Below are 22,384 nucleotides of genomic sequence, written 5' to 3'. Positions count from 1 at the left end.
GAAGGGGAGAACATAAAAGAAACCCTAAGGATAAGGATGGAGAGTTGAGTGGATCCCATCCTAGCCATACTGTAGTTTCCCAACAAACTGCAGTGCTTAAAAATGATAAAAACTCATTTCTAGCTGCATCCTCCCAAAAGGTTGTAGTTATTGAACAAAGCTCTCAACCAAGAGCACATGCCAAGAGGGTTAGGGACACAAGCTCACCCCAAACATATCCCATAAAGAAGAAGTCTAAAACCTTTGGGGATGCACAGGGTACACACACTGTGCAAACTGGTACAAAAGACACAGTCACTGCACCTTCACAAATTCAGTTTGATGTGGCTCCAATAAATGTGGAATCACAGCCAAAATCTCTAGTTATAGAAGCACCTCAAACACCAAACTCACCAACAAATTCTCTGGATGTGGATATGATAAACACATCAATCCCTGATTCCCCTTCTTTAACTCTGTTGGGGAAGCCAAAATCTAGTGCAAGTGAGCATCATCTTTTAGATGATTTGTTGGCTCACTTGCCAATTCTTTCAGGAACTGTTGTATCATCTGTGCCCAAAATATCTTCAATCAGCATAGAGTCAATAATAGTTTCTTTTCCCAGTTCATTCATTTCTACTCTCTCGATGGATATTGCTCATCCGTCGAGTAGTGATTGTATCCCGACGGATAAGCTTAACAGTGGTTATCCGTCGGATAGCAAAACCACTCACTCGATAGATATCACTCATCCGTCGAGTATCACTGCACAGCTTCAAACTTCATTTTTTTCAAGTGCAGAAGATTTAGTGGTTGTACAGTCACTCTTAGGATTGAGAGAGAAGAGTGTTTTGAGTGAGAGTCTGGGTTGCTCCCAGGAAAAAGGAGAGGAAATGAGTGAAACTAGCAATCCATTTCTTCAGGATTAGAAAAATAGAGTGAGAAGTGTCCCACCTTAGTAGGTGAAGGTGAGGGTGGGGAGCCACGAGAGAAATGCAGGTACTGGAGCTATAAGGATGGATGTCATTGCTAGTGAGTCAATGAATGTCCAGGATGCAGAAAGGGAAGGACTATCTCAGCATCCTAAAGCTGTTATAGATTCCACTTCTCTTGATGCTGAGGCATTTACTCACCCTGTTCCTACTTATCAACTTTTAGCTGAACAGGGCAATGCCAATGTAGAAAGGATGCTCAATCTGGTGCATACCACTCAGTCTATGCTAAGAGCCAAGGATGCCATCACAACTTTGCCTTCTACAGCTGGTGATATGGACTATGAGACTGGTGGTTCATCTGATTTCTTTGGTGATGGGAGTGGGGATAGTGAAGATGAGGCCATGGACATTGGGGAGAAGTAGGTTCAAGTTCAAGATCAGGTATGCCATCATGGGCATTCTCAAAGCACTGTGATGAGCACTACTTTAAGTCAACCCTAATCCAACTAATCAATCAGAAAAATACTGCTCTTCAAACCACTACTAATGCCACCACCAAGAAGCTCCTTCAGGCACATCTAGCCTCCCTTCAACTTCAACAAATCCAGGGCTTCCAGCATGCTAGGGATATAAACACCATGAAGGGTGATATTGAGGAGATGAAGAAGGCCATTTTAGACAAGATAGATTCTAAACTTCCAGAAGCTACAATGCTTGACATCAAGAGGCAATTAAGAAAAAATTCTGATCTTGCAACCAAGATAGATGCCTTGGACATAAGAATGTCAGCCATGGAAGCATCTTTAATAGCCATTCATCTTCATCAAGCTCAACAGACAGATCTACTTCAAAAATTGGTGGCTGCTCAAACCTCCTCCTCTACTCAACTTGATAATAATAAAAAGGGGGAGAAAGGACGAAGTGAGGGGGAGAGGCTTCAGATTCAAATCAGTAAAGTAATTGTGCCTTCAATTACTATCTCAAAGCCACAAGTTACAGACAGTATTGATCTGATCAATGCAGCAGCAGCCAACATAAGAGCAGCTGATAAGGAGAAGTTGAGTTTAGTCAATTGGGAGAAGATTGATGTGGAAATACAGAAGAAGTTTGAACTTGTCAAGGAGCCAGTTAAGTCAGCCATCCATCACTTTCAAGTCAAGCAAATTAGTGTGAATGAGATGAGCATGAACTATCTGGAAATAGGACATCCATCCTGCATCAAATCTCTAAAGGAAGAAACAATTCTGAAACCAAGGGTAAACTACTCAAAATCATCATTGAAGAACCCTTTGGATACTATGTATGAGATACCTAAGCCTGATGAAAAGAAGCTTCTGTCAAGATCAATTGCTTTCTACAAAGATCCAGCTGATTCAGCTTCAAAAAGAAGAATTGCTAAAATTTTCAGGAATGGCAAATAAATTTGTGTGGTAGCTGGACATCCTCAATTTGCTCAAGCAAAGAGAGAAGAAAAGGATAGATTGAAGTAGGAAAAGAAGCAAGCTGCTCTGGATGCTAAAAAGACTAAACAAAAGAAAGAGAAAATTGCTATCTTGGCCAAGCTACATGCTGTAAATTCATCACAACAAATTCCTTCTCAGCCATCTGAAGTTATTGAATCAAAGAAGCAAGTTGAACAACAGAAGAAATCTCCAAGAATCAAGGAATTGGCTAAAAGAACTAAAAGGAAACTGGACATGGTTGATAAGGAATTGGAGAATCAGTTTCCCAAGGAATCCACTCCAACTACAACTCAAACATCAAAACCCTCTGTGGTATTTGAAGATATCAAAGTGGTGGATCCTTACAGGAACATCCGTGGTGAACCTATAGTGCCTAAGGATGAACCAGTAGAATAGGAGAACATACCAATTCCTGACTTCTATTTGCCAATCCATAACAAGCCAAAGAGAACAAAGTCAAGAGCAGTCAAGAAAGTGAAGTTGTCACCTCTCAAATCCAAATCTCTAGTCAAAGCTCAATCTAAAGCCAACAAGGGAGATTACATGTACTTGTGTGACATCAAAGAATTTTCTGATCTAAACCTCTATCTAGATGAACTAGATGAAGTGAGAGGAATTGATGCATACAGAAACCTACCTGAAAGGTTAGTGTTCAAGTATAAAGGAGGAAAGGAGATTCAATAGCCACTTCATATGATCCTTCAAGAAAGCCAAGTTGTACTGATTAAAGTTTATTCATCCTTCAAGAAGAACTTTGGGTTCAATATTACTGCAAGAAGATTGGTACTGAAGAAGATTGAAGAACTAAGGAGTGTTAGAGCTAAAGATGCACTCCCAAAGACTCTAATTATCCCCTACACAGGGAGAAGAGTGCATCTAAGGCCCTACTGGCTGATGGAGTTCATGGATGACAAAGGAGTGAGAAGATTTTTCAGATTAGAAGACCAATTGAGCATCTCCGGCAATGAGACTCTTTTGGAAATGCAAGGAAAGTTAAATCTCTCAGAATCTGATGAACTGGAATTCCACAGGAAGCTCCAAAATCAGATTGAGGAAAACAACAGAAAGCTTAGAAAGAGATCCAGACCTTCAAGGAACTAGATAAATCTGCTCGGGCTTGAGGAGCATCTTGAAAATGACTATGAGCAAAACTTTGTATATTTTGTAAATTGAAGCACTTTTCAGTATTATCTACTGTCTTTTAAAATTTGTATTTTTAAGGTGTTTTGTTATCATCAAGTGTCTCTTAATTTATGGCTACAATTCAAGTAGACATAAATTGGGGGAGATTATTGTGTATATGTTGTGTACTTGATGATTACATGAACAAAACACCTTGGTAGAATTTACTTAGTGAAATTATATAGCACTCGAAGGATAAGATTTATAGTCCCGACGGATGACTCAATTTAGTCCCGACGGATGATGACTTATTATCCATCGAGTGAGTAGTTTATGTAACAATAAGTCTGTAGCACATTTCTGCATATACAATGTTTAGAATCTGTAGTAGTATTTGAGTCATGTTGACCTCAGTTAGATATGCAGAATAGGTTGATTAATTGTACATAGATGATGTCTTATAATTCTGTATAAATGAAATGAAGTCAAGTGCCTGATTGCTACCCGACGGATGAACAAACAATGAATTCGACGGATGATCAACAACCCGACGGATGATCATAATCTCGACGGATGATCATGAACCCGACGGATAAAGAATTCAAATATCTGTTGATAGTGATAACACAGTCACATGCGTCGAGTGGATGCAAATGGAATGTGGTATCCTATTCAACTAGGTTTTCGAGAACAAAGAAGCATTGCCATTTCCATACTATTATGAAGATATTCAATGATGCTGGAATAAAGTAATGAAGTAGCATTGTAATAGACTAGATAGTTTTTGTTTTATTATCCTGTCTCATTACTTTATAATCTTGGTGATATATATATAAACCAAGAAGTAGCAACTAGAAGTGAATTGATCTGAGATAGAAGGAGAGAAACATTTGTAAGCTGAATTCTTAGTGTTTCTCTGCATTCTTAGTTGTTCAATATTTGTAAGCAGTTGTGAGTATTTTGCACACAGAGTTCTCTCGATATATAATATATATCTCTGGTGGAATCATTCAAATCCACCAGAAAGTTTTTAAAGACTCTTATTTATAATTACTTGTGTTTTGATTCATTTAAGTGACTATTCCGCATTGTGCTAATTAATTCACACTTATAGATATATTCGAGTTAGAACATTTTTATTTCAAGAAAAAGTTTTAAGAATTCCATTCAACCCCCCTTCTGTAATTCTTGTCATATTGTTAAGGGACTAACAGATTCTCGTGTTTATGAAACACGGAATGAAATACGAATCTTCTTTATTTCCGACATGGGGCGATTTTGTCAACGTGTTCATTGAACTTATAAGGCTGTGGGTTTTAAGCGAGACCGATGTGACTCCTCCACTACCTGGAAATCAAACCATTGACGAGTATTGATTTGAAGTATTTTATTCAAGGAAAAATTGAAAATCTCTTTATAATGGGATCATTATCGTTATATTACTAACAAAACCCTAATGTTTATATTAAGTTGTTTAGATGCCTTCCAATATGTCCAACGCGTTAACCCCAAGATCGATAAGGAGTGGGTTCTCTAGAGCAATGTACTCCCATCTTTCGTGGGACGGTGTGTTGAAGTATATGATACTTTTTAGACCTTTGGGTTTGACTTAACTAAGTTACCATAATAGGTTTATGAACTTAGAGGCATGGAGTTTAGTGTGATTTATTGGATAAATATGAATAAATGTTATTCCACTAAACTATTCAAGAGTTATATAGTTGATATAATTGACAAATGTTGTCTACCTTATTGAATCATGTTTTAGGAGTAAAGCCAAAGCTGAACTAAAACGTTGTGAAATTTGGATCTTGTCTCACTAGAAAGTATATAGAAGATATTCTTTCCGAATTAATAGTTAGGGCTATTTATTTGATAAAAATAGTGCGAGATATAGATATATTTGAATATATATAAATAATCACTTGAACATAATTTAATAATCATCTGTAGACTAATTTATCATGTTCACTTAAACATTGTAGATATCAAAATGGCAAACAATTCAAATAACTTCTCTGTGCGATCAGTCCTTGAGATGGACAAGCTGACAGGAACAAACTTCCTTGACTAGCAGAGGAACTTGAGGATTGTCCTCAAACAAGAGCGCAAGCTCTATGTAATTAATATCCCTCGCCCTGCACCTCTCCCTGAAGTAGCATCCCATGCTCACCATAATGTTTATCAGAAACATATTGATGATGACACGGATATTCAATGTCTCATGTTGGCGACCATGAGTGCTGAACTTGAGAAACAACATGAGAATGTGGATTCTTATGATATGATTGAGCACCTTAAACTTATATTTGAAGGACAGGCTCGTCAGGAGAGGTTTGATACTTTCAAATCGTTGCATGCATGTAAGCAGGGAGAATGCTATCTGGTTAGACCGCATGTTCTAAGAATGATAGGGTATATGGAGTACCTTGCCAAGTTGGGTGCCCCAATTGCTATAGAGCACCAGATTGATCTTATTTTGCAATCTTTAAACAAAAGATATTCTCAATTTGTGATGAATTACAATATGAATGAGATAGATAAGAACCCCACCGAAATGTTGGCTATGTTGAAAACTACTGAGACCAACGTTCAAAAGGCGTCCCCTGCTCCCATGTTGATGGTGAATAAGGGGAAGGCCAAAGGAAAGGGTAACTAGAAAGGCAAGAGGAAGATGGGATCTAAATCTAATGCCAATCTGAAACCTGTTCTAACCAAGGCTTTGAAGCCTAAAGGTGGTGTTCCAAAGGTTGGTGATTGTCACTATTGCAAGAAACCAAGTCATTGGAAGAGGAACTGTCATGTTTATTTGGAGGATCTGAAGAAGAAGAAGGCTGCTATTGCTGCTTCTGATTCAGGTATTTATGTTATAGAAGTCAACTTGTCTACTTCTACATCTTGGGTATTAAATACTGGATGTGGTTCTCACATTTGTATAAATGTGCAGGAACTGCAGGGAAGTAGGACATTAATGAAGGGAAAAGTTGACCTACGAGTTGGAAATGGAGCAAAGGTTGCTGCTTTAGCTATAGGGACTTATTGTTTATCGTTGCACACTGGGCTTGTTTTAGAACTAGATAACTATTTTTACGTGCCTACAATTTGCAGAAACATTATTTCGGTTTCTTGTTTGGACAAGAAAGGTTTTTTGTTTTTGATTCAGCACAATAGTTGTTCCTTTTCATTCAATAATGTTACCTATGGGGTTGCACGTTTGTTTAATGGTTTATATGTTCTTGATTTAGATACTCCTGTCCATACCATAAATAATGATAATAAACGTATTAAGATGAAAGACGCAAATCAAACATACCTTTGGCATTGTCGTTTAGGTCACATAAATGAGAAATGTATTTCCAAATTACATAAAGATGGTTACTTGGATAAGTTTAATTTTGAATCATACGAAGAAGGCAAATCTTGTCTCATTGGCATGACTAAAGCTCTTTTTACCGGATAAAGTGAAAGGGCCACCGAATGATTAGGACTTATACATAGTGATGTATGTGGTCCAATGCGTATGATGGCAAAAGGTGGCTTTTACTACTTCATTACATTTACTGACGATTTCAGTAGATATGAATATGTGTATCTTTTGAAAAATAAATCTGATTCTTTTGAAAAGTTCAAAGAATACAAGGACGAAGTGGAAAAGCAAACAGGGGAAAGTATAAAAGTTCTACGATCAGATCATGGAGGAGAATACTTAAGCCTCAAGTTTAAAGGTTTCTTGAAGGAGTGTGGTATCGTATCACAACTTACTCATCCTGGAACGCCTCAATGGAATGGAGTTTCTGAGAGGAGAAATCGTACCTTATTGGACATGGTGTGATCGATGATGAGTCTAGCAGATCTTCCAATAAGTTTATGGGGTTATGCTCTAGAAACAGCTGCATATACACTAAACCGAGTTCCAACTAAATCGGTTCAAAAGACTCCATATGAGATATGGACTGAGAAACGTCACAACATGTCTTTTATGAAAGTATGGGGATGCGAAGCATTTGTGAAATGCTTGGTGTCTGACAAGCTGGGACCAAAATCGGATAAATGTTATTTTGTGGGATATCCTGAAGAAACTAATGGGTATAGTTTCTATAATCCTACTGAGAACAAAGTGTTTATTGCTCGAACCGCTGTATTTCTTGAAAGAGAGTTACTTTCCAAGAAAATTAGTGGGAGGACTTTAGATCTTTATGAAGATCGTGTTGTACAAAATAATATTGAACCAGAGTTGGAAAGTGGGCAGGAAGTACATCAAAATGTTCCTGCTCGGGAAACACAGGTTGTTCGTAGATCTAGTAAGGCTCGTCATGAGCCGGAGAGATATTATGGATTTCTCTTGACTCAATATGATGATTTAATGCTCATAGATAATGATGAGCCTCTTACCTACCAAGAAGCTATGAACAGTCCAGACTCCGAGAGATGGCTAGAGGCCATGAAATTCGAAATGGAATCCATGTATCAAAATAAAGTATGGACTTTAGTTGATCCACCTGAAAGGGTAAAACCTATAGGGTGCAAGTGGGTTTTCAAGAAGAAAACTGACATGGATGGTAAAGTACTGACCTATAAAGCGCGACTAGTGGCAAAAGGTTTCAAACAAATTCATGGTATAGACTATGATGAGACCTTTTCACCTATTGCTATGGTCAATTCTATCAGGATTTTTCTAGCAATAGCTGCTTACTACGACTATGAGATTTGGTAAATGGATGTCAAAACCGCTTTCTTAAATGGGAGCGTTGAAGAGGATGTATACATGATACAACCTGATGGTTTTGTCGATCCCAAGTTTGCTAAGATGGTCTGTAAGCTGCTTCGATCTATTTATGGATTGAAGTAAGCCTCAAGGAGATGGAATCGTCGTTTTAATGAAACAGTCAAATAATTTAGCTTTATTCAAAATAAAGATGAACCATGTGTTTATAAGAAGGTGAGTGGGAGCCATGTGGCATTCCTAGTACTATATGTAGATGACATATTACTAATAGGGAATGCCATACCTTCTCTACAGGTTGTTAAGACTTGCTTGGGAAATAGTTTCTCGATGAAGGACTTAGGCGATGCCACCTATATATTAGGGATTAAGATCGATACAGATAGATCAAGGAAATTAATCGGCCTAAGTCAGAGTACATACATTGACAAAGTACTGCATCATTTTGGGATGCAAGAGGCAAAAATAGGATATGTCCCAATGTCTCATGGGATATTAATCTCAAAAGACAACTGCCCTAAATCATTAGATGATAAGGGCCATATGAGCAAAGTTCCATATGCTTTGGCAATTGGACCTATAATATATGCGATGATATGTACTCATCCTGATGTTTCGTATACCTTGAGTATGACGAGCAGATACAAGTCTAATCTAGGTGAGGGTCACTGGACAGCTGTCAAGAATATTCTTAAGTACTTGAAGAGGACTAAAGATTCATTCTTGGTGTATGGAGGAGATCAGAAGCTGGTTGTAAAGAATTACACTGACGCCAGCTTCCAGACAGACAGAGACAATTTGGTATCTCAGTCAGGTTGTGTGTATTACCTTAATGGAGGTGCTGTAAGTTGGAAGAGTTCAAAGCAAGAGACAGTAGTTGATTCTACAATGGAAGCTGAGTATATTGCTGCCAGTGAAGCAACCAAGGAGGCTGTTTGGATACTGAAAATCATAACGGGACTTGGTGTGGTTCCATCAATCATAGATCCAGTTGATCTTTATTGTGATAATAATAGAGCTATCGTGCATGCTATATGTGGCGCCCTCCAGACCCGGGTCAGAAGTTTGGGGTCCACAGACACACCTTATTTATAACCTGCTTATAACAATAATAAAGATAATAATAATATGTAGTGACCCTACTTACCAACCACCACGGACCGCAACAGGTTAAAGTATGCACACAAGCGAAACAAACTATTATATTACAAAACGTTCAAATCCCAAATATTCCAACTCAAAACTGAGTATTAAACATTATTACAAACTTTTACAACTTAAATTGTCCCAAAAGAAGCCTACTAGCTCAAATGGATCAACCTGAACCCCTAGCTCTCGCGTTGGACTGGGGATCCTCGTTACCAACTGGTTCCTTTTTAACTGGAAAGAACATAAACAACATCGCACAAATGGCCTTTCAAAGTATAGGATACAATGGTTTGAGTATGTAGGTAATTCGATTCAGTGTTCGGTATTTAGTTTGTATGTATTTGTGGAGTAGTATCGTATACTTGAGGTTCGTATTTGGGTATGCAATAATCAATGGCTTAGAAAGAATAAGGTTTACGGTTCAAGATCAATAACTGGAATCAGGGTTTGGGTTTCAGTGCTTCAAAGCACTTGCAATATCAACAGGACTACCAAGTACTACAATATCTCGAGAAAGTTCAGAACACTTGCCTGGTATTAGCTTATTATACTGCACTCGCTTCCAATTCCAACCGTCTTACTCCTCAACTACCTATTTTCCTTTCCTACGTCTTGCCTCCTCTACTCACATATCATAAGCATCTATCAATATTCAACTCATACGATTCTATTCAACGCATACTTCTATCTACCCTTCATTTCACCCAAATCCGATTAACGGATTGAAAGTTACGCAATATATCAATAAACATCAAATATACAGACTGATAGTCAACCAACAAGTCACATATAACACATAACACGTCACATAATCAATGATATATCATTTATAAAGGAGACTCGGTTCATAACTAGGCTCTCGGGTATTTAAATAATTTTTAAAACATTTTTTGGAATTAAAACAGGTCGTTGGATCAGTTTCGGAATATTAAACAGGGTTCAGTTGACCAATTCTGGCTTCAAAACAATTTTATAATATTATCAAGCCTTGAAAAGAATTTAGAATAATATTTTAAAGCTCGAAACTATTTTTCGGAATTTTTAAATCATTTTTAAATAATTAAATCTAATTAAATAATTAATTAAAATCAATTAATAATTAATTAAATTAATTAATCAATTAATTTTAGAATAAATTGACCAATTAATCAATTAAAAATTAACTGAAATTAATTAACTATTTAATTCAGATTTGTTTTTGAATTAAAAATAATTTTTGGAATTAAAATAATAATTTTTAGAATTTTCAGAAATTAAAAATAAATTTTTATAATAAAAATAAATAGGATATATGGTTTTTGAACATTTTTAAAATAGGAATCCAATTTTTGCAAATTCTAAAAACCTCAGGGACCTAACTGTTTCGTTTTCAAAACTTCAGGGACTGAAATGCAATTTGGCAAAGTTCACCGTCGAACTTCGCCGGAAAATTCCTATCTCGCCGGAGAAGGCGTCCCAGGTACAGTCACACCACCACAAGCTCTAGAATTAAACTACATATCACCAGGAATCTATATCTGCAATCAAAATACATCAATAACCCCAGACTTGGCAGGAAATTGGCCAAGAACATCGCCGGTTTCCGGCGAACATCAAAAATTTTAAAAACACAACTCCCTTCGATTCAGACATCCTCTGTTAACGAGCTATATACCAATCGATTGCAAGTTTCATAAGGAACACAATCCACTATAAATCAACAGCTAATAACCCTTAAATCAAAAACCCCCAAATTTCAATTGAAAATATTCATACGGGTTATAAACCCTAATTTTAAAATTCGAAAATCAAACTCAAATTTGAACATGTTATTGAACTCCAAATCAGACGTATAATATATCAAAATCATCAGGAAAACAAGCTCTACAACATGCGATCATTAAATCATACAAACAATCATCCGAACAAAAATTCATATTTTTAATAAAAATAATTCGAAATTAAATAAAAATATAGAAAAATAACCTTGATTTCTGCAGTAAAACGAGGCTCAGAATCTGATAGTACTCTTCAAATCCTTCATTTTGGTTACTCAAGCTTTGAAAACAGAGATCGATAACGCCTTCGTTTTGCTGTTTGATTCTTAGAACAATTTATGAAATTAGGGTTTTTCTCTGGAAAATTATATAATTACTATCTGCAAATGATTTTGATACGAAATAAAATACGGGAAAAGGCTATTTATAATTACGGAAAATTAGTATCCCGTTGGATCATTCCGGATATAAAACGGTACGTTTATTTATAAAAACTGATCCAAACGGTATCGGTTTTCGGGATAATTATCCAAATCAGTATAATTTGTACTGCGGTCTTGGTCTCAGCGCCTAGTTACACGTATTACGAGGTGATAATTGTGATAGTTTAATAAAAAGCTCCCGTTTATCGAAAATACGAGTTTTATTGATTTACCGAAACGAATATTGTATCGAAAATGTTGCGCCAGGACCTGCGCAGGATAAACCGTACGCCGGATCGAAAAAGTCAAAACATGGAAAATGCTCGGAATATTGTAATTAGGTTAGGAAGGAATTCTCGGAAGAGTTTCGGGTTCTAAAAACGTAACAACAGATGACGTCGGTTGGTTCCCGTTTTTATAAAATAGATTTTAAATACCTAGAAAAAGATTTTATAAATTTCATATGATCCTTATAAATCCATAAATCAACATAAAAATAATTAGGAAGATATGACAATTATCTATATTTTATTTTGGACATATAAAAATTAAAATACTCAATTAATATTATTTTTGAATATCCACACACAGATAACACTTAACAATTAATACACAGAATAATTACTGAACACACATATAATAATTATTTAATAGCAAAAATAATTACACGATATATCCCGGATATTACACTATAGAACCAAGGTCCCACTCCCGGGGAAAAGATATACTTAGGAGATATCACCTTCTTCGAGATATTAATGAAAGAGGAGATATACATATATGTAAAGTGCATACTGATGATAATGTTGCAGACCCACTGACTAAGGCTTTATCGCAGAAAATGCACGAAGGTCATACTAGTTCCATGGGTATTAGATACATGGGTGATTGGCTCTAGTGCAAGTGGGAGATTGTTAGTATTTGTGCCCTAGAGACAACACTATTATGTTTATATTATGAAACATTTGGATTATTAATTATGATTCTAAGGATTATTCTTTAGTTATTTATTATATCTTTATTTTCTGCGATAAAATGTTAGATTAATAAATGTCCTTGGAATATGATATGTATCTCTGTATCTCTAAGTACGTGACTTAGAAATGAGATTCTGAGAATAGTAATGATATTCCTAAAGGTCCATAGTCAAGTATTATTGTTTAGGGACGATAATAAATACGTTGAGACTAGTGTGTTTGTCGACTAATGATCACATCTCATTGATCATAGGTGTGGTGATACTAAAGTCAAAACATAGGCACATGTATTAAATACATGGTGCTGAATTGACCTGTTGTGATACACTACATATTTAAAGTGTCATAAGTTAATCTCACAGTGATAATAATGTATTGGTCTTTTGACCTGAAATCATTATATTTCAATACGAGAATTGATATACTTTGATACTATTGAAAGTTATCCTTGACCGGGTAATAATAAAAGTAGACATTGGGTATATTATGAATCGTATGAGAAATATGAATGATCTAGATGGAATTTAGCCATCCTTTATTAAAGGATTGATATTATTGGCCTCTTGATTGAGTAAGACTATAAAATGCATGGTCGTGCTCAAATAGTTATTTGTTTAATAGTTTACTCATTGATCAAGGAAAGAAGGATTAAACGCTTGCAGAGGATGACACAATGCATACCTTGAGTTTGATCTATAATATAAGGCTAAAGGGGTTATATTACATTGTACATTATTCACGAAAGGTTTAATTGATTCACCAATTACTATTACTACTTGGGGAGCAATGATGTATTACTATATGCCACTCATTGTTTATAATTTTATTATTAGAAAATAAAATTATTTCCAATGTAATAATAACCTAAAGGGTCACACACAAAGAACATTTAGAATTTGAATTTAATAATAATATAAACCCAAAATCAGAATGGATCCTTTTAGAAGCCCATTAAGATTAGGGTTAGGCCCAAATCCTCTATCCCTATATATACATTAAGATGTATATTTTTAGGGTTTAGTTGACACATCATGTTTTTGAGAAAACCCTAGCAGCTCTGCATCTTAGAGAGGCTAGAGAGAGGGAGAAAAGAGGTAACCAAATTGGCTAGTATCGGCTCCGGTGATCGTTGGACAATCAGGAGTTCGTGTGGATACCTTGGAGAGCATACCTTCGAAAGGAGGGTTGCTGTGTTGTTTCATCAAGATCTGTACATTCATCACAATCAAAAGGAAAGCTTTATTAAGGTAAACATCTAATCTCTGAATTAAATGTCTTATTTCGCATGGATCCTGCGTTTGAGGTTTCATTTTTCATATTTATTTTTGATTTTTTCGCTGCATTTGTGTCATGAATCTCAACACTGAGGCCATGCATGACATCCACCGATGTTTTGCTGAAGATTTGACACACGCTCTCGGTACTGTTTTTCGAGACACTGGTGTCGAGGTTGATTGGCCATCTTATCCTCCACCCGAGGAGGGTGATCCCTCCTGACGACTAGGTATGCATTGAATCCTTATTATTACCTTCAATGAGGACATTGAAAGTTTGGGGGTGATAATGTAAGGATTAGTTTGTGTGTGTCCATATAGATTCATATAGATTCATGGTGCATGTATATTTGTTAAGTCATTCATATTTTTGAATGATTTTTCATATAGGTCATATTTGTTTCATATTTGTCGTGTGTTTTATGTGAGTTCATATAGTTGCATGTGCATGTATATAACATGATCCCGTATGATGAGCTGTTTTTGATTGATTTGTTGATGTTAATTTGAGTTTAGTGATGTCGAATAGAGGGATGTTTAAGTACTAATGAATTTATTTGCATGCCACAAACAAGAATTATTTTTCACAAAGTCTTATAGGATTACTTTTGAGCTAAATCATGATCATATTTGTTTATTTGTTGAGATTTAATCACCTGGTTATATTTAGAATTTTTGATATTCTCGTAGTGACGTAGGAGCACTGAATTTTTAAAACTGGAGAAAAACTTGTAATTCATTGCTAGTTATGAATAAGGCTAGGCATCAAATGGCTAGTAGCCGGCTCATATTTTTATGAGTAGTCTAGGGTTGAATGAGATGGATTGAAACACACTTATTCAGCGAAACACACTCATTCAGATTCAGAAAAAAAGAAAAAGTAAAAGAGAAAAAAGTATGTGTTTATGCATAATTGAACAATAGTGAGCTCTTTAATACTCGAGTTATTAAGTTCTAGGGGACTTTGTGCCTAGTGACGTAATGCTTTGATAGTCCGGGATCCGCTAATCTAACGTTCACTACATGGGTATTATTGTATAAGTCTTGTGGGACCTCATTCATTGCACGGTCAAATAAGCATTTTTGTCATGTGTTCAATAATATGGCATGAATCCTTGTATAACTCTAGTAAAATGAAAGTGTTGTGAGTCATTATGTGTTCATCGTCTATTCTGTTTATAAACTTGTGATTGTTTTGATGATAGATAAGTTATGGTTATTGATCTGGTATCGAGAGTATAACTATTAAGCATCCACACACGCGCGTTTCTGGTTGTGAGTTGGTTTTTGGGATTTATTTGAACTCTATTTTAAGTCATGGCATTCTTAGAGGCGTTAGCTTGTTGGTCGGTTATGGTTATTCTGAGGGGATCGGTTGCATTGTCATTTAGTTGCATTCACGTAGTTGCAATCATGCATTAGGTTGTTTTGTAGTTTTGAGTCTGTTTATGCTTGAGGACAAGCATCGATTCAAGTTTGGGGGTGTGATAAGTGGAATTTATATCCACTCAGAAGGATTCGTAAAGGCTCGAATTGGTGATTTGAACTCAAAGTTATTTGTGTTTTTGATGTGTTTTATAGTGTTTTGCATTTCAGGGTATATTTGGAAGAAATGATAGATTTTACATTGTTTCCATGCTAAAAGAGTGTTAGGATGGAGCCTCGGGAGTTAGCATGAAAGAAACCATCAATTGAAGTCAAAGAAATAAGAAAGATCATAATTTCTAGAAGGTCAGGGCGGCCGTGCTAGTCTTGGGAGCGGCAGCGCCCATTTGTCAGAAAGCGAGCGTGCCCGCGCTGGTATGCGGGGCGACCGCGCTGGGTCGGGATTGCAGAATCTTGACTGCAATATAATAATGATTTTTCAGACTCCAGATCGTATTGGGCTTATATATAAAGCCTTTTGAAGACGTTCTTGATAACAACGAGAAGAAGGAGAGAGCAATAAGAAGACCTAATAGCATAATACAACGAAGGAGACGAAGATCTTTCACCTCATTTTCATCAGGAATTGCAGACACAATTTGCTTTTCCATCAGGAACTGAGAGTGAGTAACTGTTTGAGTTTTTACAGTCTTTGAACCATCTTGAGAGACGTGAGTTGACTGTGTGCTTTGAGTTTGAGTTTGAATTCCAGTCTAGATTGAACCACCATAACATCAGAGGTCCCTGCACTATCATTATCAGGATTGGCATCTTCTTTCCTCAATACTGATTCAGGTGCACATTTTGTCTTGGCTGCCATCTCCCCCTTTTTAGAATTAAGTTTGAGGGTGATAATGTAAGGATTAGTTTGTGTATGTCCATATAGATTCATATAGATTCATGTTTGTGATATCCCGTATTTTTCAGAATTATTATAACTTTTATTTTAATATACTTATGTGCTTTTATAATTTAAAAAGGAATAAAATGGTGGATATTTTATTCCTGTTTGACGAGTTGGTGTTATTAAATGGTAATGTGCTAATTGTTAAGTGTTATATCGATCCTTATTAATTTCTGAAAATATTTATTTAAATATATTATTTTTTAAAAGTTATTGAAAGCCGATCTTATTGATATCGGTAAATTGAATTATTTTGTAATATCCGGAAAATATCATGCAATTATTTTTATTAATAAATATTTTTTTGTGATTATTATGGGAGTTTTGGTGAATTATCTGATGATTGCTATTTATATTTGGGTGTTTACATGTGATATAGTGGAAGTATTTTATTTTAATATGTCCAGAATAAAGTATAGATAATTATGATATTTTTCTGGTAATTTTTGGATTATTATATGATTTTATAAGGATTTATAAATTTAATAATTATTTTCTGAGTAATTATAAAACTATATTATAAAGCCGGGAATCATCCAACATCAATCATTTTTGCGTTTTTACGACTTAAAACTCTTCGGAAAACTCCTTCCTAACCTAATCTGATAATTCCAAACATTTTCCGTGTTTTAACTTTTTCGATCCAGATTACGGTTTGACCTGTGTGCGTCCCAACGCAAAATTTTCGTAAGATAATCATTTCGGTAGATCAATAAAACCCGTATTATCGGGAGACGAGATATTTTTACATTATTTTCTCATAGGATGTTTTATAAGAAGCTGGGTTTTGATAATTATCCAAATCTGGTATTAAATTATATCATTTTTATAGTTACTTAGCGGCTAAGTAATCTATTTTTGGATCCGATATATAAGTGTAAATTCATTATTAAATTCCAGAATGTTTCAAAAATTATGAAACTTATATTTTATTAGTATTTGAATATTTCGAGAATTTTAAAATTGTTTTGGAAATTTTTCGGGTTTTATTTACCCGCACGTTTGTTCGTTAAATCGTAATATGCGGATATGACGCTTGATTTATAAATGTTTTAAAAATTATGAAAATTTTATTTTATTAATTTTTAAATATTCTGAGAATTTTAGAAATATTTCAGTCTCATAAAAATTATCGGACCGGGCCCCTATCGAGACGTAAAACCCCACAAAAATCAGACTTTTATTTTTATAAAATCGTGGGACTTTCAAATATTTTATGTTTTCGCATTTTTGAAATATTCATAATTTTTAGAAAATTTTGGTATAAATTTTATATTTATTTAATTTAATATTATTCCCCGCTATTTATTAATTTTGGGCTAATTTTAATTATGTCGTATTAATTTTTTAGTTAAAAGAAAAAGAAAAAAAAACGTGCCACGCACCCCCGACCCCCAGTATACTCCCTTCCCCCATTTGTTTGTTTTGGTAAACAGAGTACTCCCTCACCTCTTCTGTCTCTTCTCTCTATCGTATATTTCTATACTTTTAATTTTCAAAAATTCATATCTCCTCAACCGTCCGTCCAAATTTCAATTGTTATATATATAAACGATCAACGCTTCGATACCTACGCATAGGTATATATAATTTGAGGTTTTGAGAAGAAAATTTGCGGAGCATATTTTCCGTTTTAATTTATTTTCGGGGCATAGAAAATGAGTTTGACAGTGTTGATTACTCCACATGGCATCTCAGCGTGTATATATCTATCGCTATTAATCTCGGATTTTTATGGAGATATTTTTCGGACATCAGATATTCTCCTCGGGGTGATCAGAATTTATTTTGGGTACGATTCCAAACTTCCGCCTTCGTACTTGTGTATATTATAGCATGTTAGTGTTTATATATTTATTTCATAATTTTTAGAAGTTTTTGTAGAAGTCGCTTTTGGCCGTGTTTTTCATTTCTGGCGTGTTTATACGTCCAAATATAAATTATTGTGTGTTTTAAATTTACTGATTTTATTAGAGTACAGTTGGATTGTGTTGTTTGGGATTGATTTTGAGGGGTATGAACCCGGGAAAAGTCCGTTTTACAAAGACGTTATTTCGAAATTTTTTCTAAAATATTTATTTCGATTTCAAATTATTATCTTTTATTATTTTCAAAAATCATAATTTGATTCAATTATTTATATTTTTTTTGATTTATTCTTATGTTATTTATATTAAATAAACCGTTCGTCCGTTTAATACGAAACAAACGCGTATAGACTCAGAAAAATATTCCGATTTCATTAAAAATATTTTCTAAACCTAAATTCTTTTGTTTCGGGGACTCGATTGTTTTTTCAAATCATTCTGAGTCGTTTATTGATCAATAAATCATATTTTGACCCGTTTTAAATTCTTAAAGTACCGAGTCGACTGTTTTGACGAGCCGAGTTATGTGTTATATGAATTATGTGATACGTGAGTTATGTGCTTACGTGTTATTTGAATTATGTGCGTACGTGGGTCAAGCGTCTTGTGTTTGACTGTTTCCTTTATATCTGGGCTATCGTATGGGTAGATATTAGGATTTTGACGCGCAGTTCGTCGACATTCACTTAGCTATATGAATAGCTAAGTGATTTTACTTATCAACTTACTGGATTTAAAAATGTTTTGGATGTTGTGAGCATCAAAGTTCGTATTGATATCTAATTTGATATGACAGCAAAATAAGTATTCATTTCAAGGGTTCGGTTTTGAGTAAAGTTTTATAATTCAATCCATAATCATTGTTTCATGTTATTGTTATTTACGATATTTCCATAAACACCGTTTTACGAGTTTTATTCTCGTCAAGATTCAAAGTATTGCTGAAGCATTTCACTCAAAAATATCAAAATGGTTTTGAATCCAATTAAGGAACCAATTCTAGGGTTCCTCAACTAAAATTTAATGATTTAGCAATTATGATTTTAAATGTTCTGCTCTAATGCAGATGTCAGTTTTATATAAAAAGACCCTATATATATTACAATGATCTTGCTGAGTATTTCTTCCACTCATACTTGCCTGTTTTTAAATTTAACCTCCAGTGAGGATTAGCTTGCGCTGTTTAGCCGCGTAATTCGAGGAAGCAAAGAAGAAGTTCTTGGAGGTGGTTGGTCTAGTCTTTACGAACTAGTGTAAGTTCTATTATGTAAAGTTGTTTATATTATATTATAATTATGTTATTTTATAGTTGGGCCTAGTATACTTCTTTTCGAAGTTATACTAGTGGGTTAGTATTGAATTGGAAATTGTTAAAAAAAAGTTTTAAAAGGAAGTGAAAAATTATTTATGGAATTTGGAATTCTTGTTTCTAGAACTGTAACCTTAAAAGGTCTTAGATTAGTTTGGGGTCATAAATGATAAATATCTTCCGCTGGCATTTATTTATTGGTTAAACATATTATTTTGGATTGAGGTTTCATAGTGACGACCAAATCCTCTGACCCCAGATTTGGGAGCGTTACAATATTGCATGTATATTTGTTAAGTCATTCATATTTTTGCAGGATTGTTCATATAGGTCATTTTTGTTTGCATATATTTCGTGTGTTTTATGTGAGTTCATATAGTTGCATGTGCATGCATATAACATGATCCCATAGGATGAGCTGTTTCTGATTGATTTGTTGATGTTAATTTGAGTTTAGTGATGTCAAATAGAGGGATGTTTAAGTACTAATGAATTGATTTTCATTCCAGAAACACGAATTTTTTTTTTCATAAAGTCTTATGGGATTGCTTTTGAGCTAGATCATGATCATATTTGTTTATTTGTTAAAATTTAATTACTTGGTTATATTTAGAATTTTTGTTATTCTCGTAATGACGTAGGAGCACTGAATTTTTAAAACTGGAGAAAAACTTGGAATTCATTGCTACTTATATATAAGGCTAGGCGTCAATTGGCTAATAGTCGGCTCATATTTTTATGAGTAGTCTAGGGTTGAATGGAATGGAGTGAAACGCACTCATTCAGCGAAACACACTCATTTAGATTCAAAAAAGGAAAAAGAAAAAGTAAAAGAGAAAAAAGTATGTGTTTATGCATAATTGATCAATAGTGAGCTCAGCAAGGCAAGTACAGGAAGAAAAAAGGAGGGGGAAGAAAGAGGGGGAGGAGAGAAAACAAGAGAGAGACTAGTGATCGAGAAAAGAGAGAGATAGGGAATTGATTTGGGGGAGGTGGTTGTTATAGGGGTGGGGGTGTTGTTTTGATTTATTTATTTTTATTATATATTTCTACACGTAGCAGCAAAAAGAATGAGAAGCTGCCACGTATATTTTCAATTTACAGGGAGCCAACACGTATTCTACAACTGACTATAGGCCCAATTTTTTATCCGCGTTTCGCAATTAATGAACAAACGTATGGGTAAAAGTAATCTGAAAAATTACCAAATAAATTTTAAAATTTTCGGAATATTGGAAAACTAGTAAAATAAATTTTCCATAATTTTTAAAGCATTTTTGAAACGTGCAACATACCCGCATTTAACGATTTAACGAACAAACGTGCAGGTGAATTTAATCTGAAAAATTTCTTAAATAATTTAAAATTCTCAAAATATTAAAAAATATAAGAAAATATGAGTTTCATATTTTTTGAAACATTCGGGAATTTAATACTGAATCTACTCATAATTACAATCAGAAAATCATTCAGAGATAAATAATCAATGAAATATTGATTTCTAAAATTTATAAATTCCCAAAAAATAATTATTGAAATTATAAAAGCATAAAAATAATTTTAGAGACAATTAGAATATTTATGAAAATAAATCTTCAATAAAATCACTTTTAAAAGTGAAAACAAAACAATACTGCTCAGCAACTAATTATACAAATAATCCCCGTACACTAGTAAATCACACACAATTTGAAATAAAGGCAACACACAGCTGGAGAAACCAATACACATATTTTATTTATATAATTATGCAATAATTACACTTTTAATAATACAGAAATACCATTCTTTATATCCTCCCCCTTAAAAAGATTACGTCCTCAGAATCTTAACTAGTTAAACAAGTGAGAATATTTGTCAAGCATATCTGACTCTAACTCCCAAGTAGACTCTTCTACATGAGGATTTCTCCAAAGTACTTTAACTATAGGAATAGACTTATTCCTAAGGACTCGCTCTTTACGGTCTGGGGTCCGGATTGGCTACTCCACGTAAGACAAATATGGCTGACGTTCGATTGGTTCATACTCCTTCAGCATAGATACATGGAATACGTTATGAACGTGCTGCAGCTGCGGAGGCAGCGCCAACTTATAGGCAACTTTACCTACCTTTTCCAATACCTCGAACGGTCCAATATACCTAGGACTCAGTTTGCCTTTCAATCCAAATTTAACCAATCCCTTCCAAGGTGACACTTTCAACAATACCAACGATCCTATTTCTATATCCACATCCTTTTGATGCAAGTCCATGTTCTTTATCTGTCTATCCTGAGTTGCTTCTAATCTTTTTCGAATCAATACCACCGCGTCCTTGGTTTGCTGAACTAACTCAGGACCTAACAACTTCTTTTCTCCCACTTCATCCTAATAAAGTGGGGACCTACACTTACGTCCATACAAGGTTTCATAGGGTGGCATTCCTATACTGGCATGATAACTGTTATTATAGGATAACTCAATCAACGGCAGGTGATCATCCCAATTTCCTTTAAAATCCAAAGCATGAACACTCAACATGTCTCCTATTGTCTGCACTATCCTCTCACTTTGACCATCCGTCTGGGGATGATAGGCTGTACTCATCTTCAAGTTAGTGCCTAAACATTTATGGAATTTTGTCCAAACCCTCGAGTTAAACCTTGGATCTCAATCAGACACAATTGAAATAGGGACTCCATGCTTGGTCACAATTTCATTCAAATACAACTTGACTAGCTTATCCAAAGAAAATCTTTCAGTGATCCGGATGAAATGTGTAGACTTCGTCAACCTATCAACAATTATTCAAATAGCAACATGATTCAATTTCGTTCTTCATAGTCCTACTATAAAATCCATCACAATGTTTCCCATTTCTACTGTGGAATCTCTAAGGTTTGTAACAATCCACTTGGTCTTTGATGTTTGGCCTTTACTGTTTGACAAGTGTGACATTTACTAACCCAATCCGCTATCTCCTTTTTCATTCATGGCCACCAAAATTTCCGCTTCAATTCCTGGTACATCTTAGTGATTCCAGGGTCAATAGAAAACCTAGAATTGTGGGCTTCTTGCTAAGTCTCAATCTTCAGC

This window comes from Apium graveolens, chromosome 2 (genome assembly GCF_009905375.1).
Source record: "Apium graveolens cultivar Ventura chromosome 2, ASM990537v1, whole genome shotgun sequence".
NCBI lineage: Eukaryota > Viridiplantae > Streptophyta > Magnoliopsida > Apiales > Apiaceae > Apium > Apium graveolens.
Note: the sequence above shows the minus strand (reverse complement) of the source record.